This window comes from Argopecten irradians, chromosome 11, assembly GCF_041381155.1.
Source record: "Argopecten irradians isolate NY chromosome 11, Ai_NY, whole genome shotgun sequence".
Taxonomy (NCBI): Eukaryota; Metazoa; Mollusca; class Bivalvia; order Pectinida; family Pectinidae; genus Argopecten; species Argopecten irradians.
In genome coordinates, this window is record NC_091144.1 from 13,389,111 (window position 1) to 13,397,103 (window position 7,993).

Consider the following 7,993-nt stretch of genomic DNA (forward strand, 5'->3'; position numbering starts at 1 on the left):
ATCTATATCCCTAGACCCTTTTGCCTATTTACTCAATAATCAGTTGTCAACTCTTTTCTCTCCGTATAAAACCAAATGGCTTGGGACGTGCACGCAGGGTTCTACATGAGTTTCGGGAGCATCATTGCTCCCTCTTTCCGATAGCGCGACTGTTGCCTCGACAACAAAGTTTTCGGAGCTCTTGTCGTTTCTGATGGCTTGTCCTTTGGTTCTCCCACCAAAAACAAATGCCCTTCGTTAGCATCGGCCCTAGACGTTGCATTCACGTCCCGCGATCCTCTACCTTCATGCATGGGCGTGATTTCATGGGTCCTAGCTCAGACAGGCTTTTTTTAGTATGTCAGGTCGTACGCCCGATCACTTAGGTCTTCCTCTTCTGCCGTCTACCAGTCACGCTTGTTGTTTAGGGAGCGCAATCATGTACCTGGTTCTACTGCAGAATATCGCACAGCTATTGCCAGTGTACTTTCTTTTCGTAGTAGACCAGATGTAGGATCTTCCATGTCTTTGTCTGTCTTGATTCGGAGATTCAATCTGGACAGATCTAAGGTACAGTAGTTAGCTCCACAGTGAATCCTAGCACTCGTGTTAACGTCACCAACGGGTCTTATTTTGACGGGGCCAAAAGGGGTCAATTTGGTTATTTCCATATAAACGACCTCTTCTCTGAAATTAAGCATGGGATAGCACTCATATTGAGATGGTAGCATCCTTAGTTGGAATTCAAAATTGTACAAATGGTGGGGCTGAATCTCTAGCCCTATTGGATAGCACTCATAATCATATGGCATTGAAAGCATCATTATATGATGGAGAGTTAAAATTAAGCAAATCGTGGAGCCTGTTTTGATATTTCCAATTGTAAGAGTTTTTGTGACAATAACTTTATAAAATAGGTGATTCTTTGTGATCTATTTTATTGTCTCATGGAAGGATATTCCTAAGATCAATAAGTACAACATAATTTGTACATGTACATGTATATTTCAAAGGCAGTTTTGTTTTATGCTTGCAGTTCGATAAAGTGCACATTAATTTAACAGGATATTCAAATATCAGAACAGATTAATTTGAAATATTCCTTTACAAAAAAGAATCAAAATAAATGAAGAAAAATATTCTGGAATTCTAAATATTTCGAGGAAACACTTTCAGATTTATGATTAAAAACACAATCACTTTACCATGGGGATTAGATAAAGATATCTGTAAAAATCGTATGTACTGGGCTTAAACGGTTTGGTGCCTAGAATTCCGTTTAATTTCAACAGAACTCGGGTCTCATTCATAAACGCCGCACGTCGCGTTATCGCATAACTTCACTCGGTCCTTTGTACCAGTTGAGCTTAAATGAGTAAATGCTATGGCAAGCCAATTTAACATTTATTGAAGGAACAAGGTCCATCCGGTATTCAATCGAGTTATATAAGATATCTTATATACTTATATACGATATCAGGCTCTTCGGGTCAGGTGGGTTTTAAAAATGTCTATGCAAGCTTGAGGTTACATGGAACTCGCGTCTGGTTTCTAGATCCGAATAAGCTTAAACGGAACTCGGGCCTGGTTCCTAGTTCCACCTAAGCTTAAACGGAATTCGGGCCTGTCTTTAATTTATTTTTTTTCTTTTCAATGAAATCTTTTTTATAGAGATTAATTATGTGTTGTATCGGTCCTGAAAGAGGTCCTGAGTTAGATTCCTGTATAACATACCAGTATGTAATTAAATATCTTATAAGACTGAGGTAGAAATCCTATTAAACGGAACTGGGCTCGTTGACCAGTATTTGTGTTAAACTGAACTCGGGCCTTGTTCCTTGTTCCGTATAAGCTTAAACTGAACTCGGGCCTGATTCCGACAGAATCAACAATCTTACACAAATTAAAAAAAACCAAATTCAATGAGAATATTTTTTAATAAAAAAAAAAAAAACATTTTACGTGTAATTACAAATTACCTGTTTATATACAGCAGTGAATATCAAGTCTTTGGATAATTGTTTTTATAACGACGCATTCTCTGATTCGTGTAAATGTTTTTTTATGGAAATGTTGATGTTTGTAGATAGCTAGTAAAGGAAATGTTTATATGATAAAGATCGGACTTATCAACGTATAGATACAAAGATCAAAATATTGAAGTTGAATTTTTTTTTTAAGTTTATCTTTATCATAATTGAGCCTTGATATGTAACAAGGGAGAACGTTAACACCATTGCAACGTTAGTGTAATAGTAAATCAACTTCTTCCAGTGACTTCACATGGCATTATAATTGATATAATTATATTAACAACATATCTATCATCTGAAACATGCTGAACATTTGAGATGTATACATTATTTGTGTATGCCTTAAATATTATTATATTATTGACCATATCAATGTTTTGTAGATAAATGATCAATTGTAGCCGGACGTGGTAAAATGGATACTAGTCAGAAGCTATACATCAATCATAGTTTGATATTCAAGTCTTATTTTATCATTAATTGAATTGAAGTTAACTTCATGTTAAATAATGTAATAACTAATATCAAACACACTCCAGTTAAGTTAATTATCTTATAAGGAATGGTATTATCACCATTTAAATAGGGGTTCCTCATCATGTAACTGTTGTTTATATTGTTTATCAAACTCGTGTAACATTTTAGATTTCATTTTATTTTTAAATTTTGAAAAGACATTGAAATGAAAACTATCTAAGATAGTTCAGATAAACATGATATGTAACAATCACACGGTTGGGGAACTTGTTTATCCCAAAACGTTGACTATATTTATACCATCTGTGATTATTTGTTTGTTGTCTATATTCACGGAAAATTGTATCACCATACAGTGCGTCATAATATCTTTCCTCTATAAAACATAGTGACCACATATATGGAGAGCCAATATTCTAATATAATTTGATATTTCTTTAAATGAAAAGTCTATGGAGAGCCAATATTCTAATATAATTTGATATTTCTTTAAATGAAAAGTAGTCCGAATGAAAATCTTATCGGAACCAAGAACTTTTGGAATTCACTAATCAGAGGCGCCGTATGTGTTTACAAACTGGGGTGGGAAGACATAATTGAAAACCAATTGTTATGGAATATATCACGTTATTTTTTCGTTGTGAAACGTGTGAAGTTATGGGATAAACGTAAACAAGAACAGGGTTGTTGTCAGATGGTGATAAGGTTATTGTAAATGTATACATCGTAAATAGAAATATATGTTATAGGCATTATAAAATGAAATCATTATCAGTCACAACTAGACATATTTCAAGACGACAGGATTGTTTCTTGATATGCTGTAATAAAGTATTCATCTGGATAAAATATGTGTTGGTATTGTTGTTTATTGACTCTAATAACTGTTGAGAGATTTCCTTTGCTGTGGATACATTGCTACCGCTGGTTTGAGTTCGATAGACACGTGATGGAGCTCATTTTCGTCATTCAGATTTCCAATAAAACCTGCGAAAATGTACAAAAATATCAACACCATATAGTGTTCGGATTACATCTTTGCCCATGTGTACCACTTCAAATAATCCGTATTCCACAGACTTTCGCCTATTATGATCTACTGACATCTGGAATACAACTGTTGATGTTACATCATTGGCCTATATACATTAACATGTATTTATATTACAACATACATATGTATGAATAGATGAATGGAGAAGTTGGATATAAAACTTTAAAATATGTTTGCGTTAAGGTATCGTTTATCCAATAATGTATGATTATCCTTCAATTAATACAAACAAAACCACAAGCCGTATCTATCGCGTTACGAAAACACAGTATATCAATATATTTATCTAGTTAAGATAACCGATTAAAAATAATTTTCCAAAGCGTAGCATTTCTAAAACATTTAAAATGATCATTTTTTAATCAATGCAAAAAATACAAACGTTACGAAATATAAGGTGATATGGCATTAAGCTTAACTTCATAGCTTTATAATTTTCACTTTGATAGGATGATTTCCATGAGAAATAGTGAGTTAAAATTATGAATCTGATACTTTGTAAAGGAAAGCTACAATTATTATTTGTCTTAAAAGTAAAATGAATTTCGTGAATTTGATTGAAGTAAAGTAATCGAAATATTATTTCAAAGCCAACACCATGATTGCATTTGAGTCGTAGGATCGGGATACCCCCTGTAAGTTTATTTTGTATTGTAAGTTTATTATGTATTGTGCTTTTAATTGTCATTTCCCTTGCATCCCTTCTAACAGTATTTCTTCATAAACTGTCGATATTTGTCGCTTGAGGTTTTTCAAATGGAGCAAATCCAAGAAACCCAATTTCAAGTATTCGTATAGGAGGGCTTCGACATATATTCTGACGTCATCATGGTGATCATCCCATTCTTGTGACTCCTTCGTCAGCATCGTCTGGTAAGCAAATACTTACAAGACTCCAGATCCCCCCTCAGCGTCATGCACGATCCATTATATAAAAACAAACCTATCTAAACAAACGCGGAGTAACAGCTACTTTCATTCGCATCACAGATTGCGAGTCAGGAAATGGTATTCTAAAAGCATTACTATGGTGGAAGTGATTTATCCTCCTATGTCAATGATGAGTGTTAAGCCTAGCTACGGCCTTTTATTTGACTGTTGTTCTTTTCGTTATGGCTTCGATCCGTTTAATGTCATAATTTAACTGGCATTATTTCAGCTGCTACGCATCTCATCACTGCCCTCACTTCACTTCATATCGACATATGTGGTATATCAGAGCACTGGTTACTTGAAGAGCAAGAACATCTATTTCAAAGTATACATATAGTGGCTTTGCCATCAGGTTATCTTTATCCTGGTTTTTTTTATCCTTTTTGGAGGCGTCGCTTTAATGTAGCGTAAAGGTCTTTCACGTCGGGTGACGAGTATTGATTCTGCTGAATCGCAATACTGAAATTGTCTTTGGACTGAAACGTGGTATTCATAATGTAAGTTTATCTTCCAAGATCTCGTTATAGCGCAGACAATATATCTGGATAGATTGCTAGATAAGACGAATCATGTGCGTCGACAGTCATAATCATGGGTGATGGTAAAACTGATATGTGAACATTCGAGGTCATCAACTTCAAGCCTTCTAGAATCGTCATCAACTTTTTCTGTTAACCACGTATTTTTATGTGCACTCTGATGACGGCCCTTTGAATCCAGTAAAGTTGACATTATTAGGAATATCTAGTAGAGAGTTCGCTGTATGATTTCAAACGGAAGGCTATTTAGAATCAACTTGCATACCAAGAAAATATACACGGAAACATGTTATTACAACTATTTTACTTTTGAGAAATAATCAATGGAAACATCGTTTGACATAAATTTGTTAATTGCGCATGATTTGGAAATATAAACATGAACTTTTTTCCATGAGATTTTGTAGTACATTAACAAATTTTCTCCATCTTTTTCTTGTATTTGTAAACGCGTTTCCGAATTGTGGATGTTGTTGCCAATTTTATTTTAGATCTTAGAAATATAGATATAGTCAAAATATTTTTTTACGAATGTAGTGAATATTTATCCCGTGCGTGTATATATTCTATTAGACCAAGCGGACAGGGAAGAACAGATAAATGTTATCCTTGGCCGTCCAAATGATAAAATCACTTTAGCCCTTGGTGAAGATGACATCATATTTTCTTTCGTTGAGAATTGTCTGTGTTTTTGTAGATAAAGTATCTGTCCTAACCTTTCAGTAATTAAATATTGGTCTATATACACTATAATATTCCCTGTATAGTGATGCAATTTGATGTTTGTACTTAAACCTTTATTTTTAAGTCAAATAAGCTCTTTTGGATTTTTTTGTTATAAATAGTTGTAGAATTGACCTCCAACTGGTACGAATGTACTAAAAGTCGTATTTAAATTACATTTATATAAACGACCTGGTAATCAATCACGTGGTGAAAGGTCATGACTTATCATGGTCAAGAAGTAACATGTTTGTACATGAGTTGAGAAGCCTAAAATTGATTAACATTTCTTTCCATAAAATTCACTTAATTGTAATATGGAGGTGGCAGTTTCCTTGACGTGTAAATATAATCGATAAAAATGCATACAACTTGTTTTAATAGATTTATATCTACCGTTTGATATCCTATCAATATTAATATATTTTCTTATCAATATTAATCTTATTGCTATATCAATATAAATTATAAATCTTATTGTCTTATCAATATTAATCCTATTTTAACACAATACGTCGAGCTATTTCACTCTCAGGTCACTGTATAAATGTGCTGGGTGTTGGATTAATATATTATATTCCACTAGTGGAATAACACGTACCCTCCGGTCTTTTGATTGGTTGAGATTCTGACGAATCGTTTAATGGAATATTTTGAAATAGAAAGGTTGTAGGGTCGTTCCTATTGTCTTATTGCCATTTGACACGTTGTTTTGTTTTAATAATTTCGGCATCTGTGTGTGGTAGAGTCATCATTATGGTGACAGTTTCATTAGGATACAAAGTATGATGACAACTGAATAAGTCTCATCTAAATAACTTACTTTCTTAACCAATATTAATGTGTCACGATTCAAAACTCAACATATTCATGTATGCGACTTTCTTGAAAGGAGACAATCCAGATTAAGATAAAATCATTCAGTCTAAAAAAGCATTTATATGACACAATAATTTACATCGTGCACCTGCAATTCCGAAGACTAGTGTAGATGGTTTACGGCGTCATTTTCGAGGAAGAAATAACTAGGGCACATTTTTACATAAAGGTCTAAATTTGCATATTGAAACTTTTTAATGCGAATATTTACGTTGTCAACACACAGTACCTATATGTTGCTTCTAAGCCATTTGTACGATAATTTCCAATATAAACATTGGCAGTTAGCCCTGTAGCCACTGTCGTACTATCTACATCTCTACATAGTATCATAGTAAAGCTGTAGGCTTTGCTCATCGGATAGATAATGTGACAGTGATAGTAACACTTGAATTATCTAGGCTCTATCTTTATGTGTGATTCATGACTGTTTACTTTAAAAAAAAAATTCAAATGACGTTGTCTCCCGTAAATGTCAGCATTATTAATTTGTGTAATGGGACCTAACATTAACTCCTTTACTTGTCTACGTTACTCAAATATTATGCAAATATGAATGATAAATGGCGTTTTACGAAATAAATCAGGTTTTATATTTATACATTTACGTCCCAGTTTTAGAGAAGTCATTAGCTGACACACTGTGGAATGTCCTTGATATTTCTGGTAATGTTTCATTCACTTCCGATGGTTAAAGATCGTCGTATGGGTTTTCAAAATAGGTAGAATATAGGTACTTCATATTACATATTATGTACTAAAGGACTCATGTTTAGTTCAAAACTGTTTGTTGGTAATCAACATTTTTTTTAAGAAACAAAAACCTGTAACTTGACTTCTTGGTTAACACAAATATTTGCAATAGTTCTAATGTTTTAGCTCAAAATAATAATATATTTTCACTTTTTCGTACAGTTATTCAACTTTGAGTTATATAGATATCACGGTATATTTCAAAACAGATATAAATGTACCTCCTTCTGCATTGTAAAGCATCGATTCGACAGAGAGTTCTCACCTCACGATTCAACCGTGAATTCTCACTTCAATCAAACGTATTATTCTTTAATCCGCCATTTTTTCGACATCAATGTTTGTTTGTTAAGAATTAATTTTTTAAAGAAATCACATGACCACTTTAGGAGTTTTTCTTGTAAATATGTTTTACTTACCAACAATTCGACATGGTTGGTAAATAAAACAACTAGACCTATACTTTTTTATTCGTAGAACGTTCACTTATGAATTGCGCCTTTTTCTTCTATTTGGTTTTGATTTTAACTTCTTTGAAAGGTTATAATGTTTAACTTATATTGAGTGGTAAATACCAACATCAACCCATACTACGATTTTCACCCTTGAAAATCACGACACAG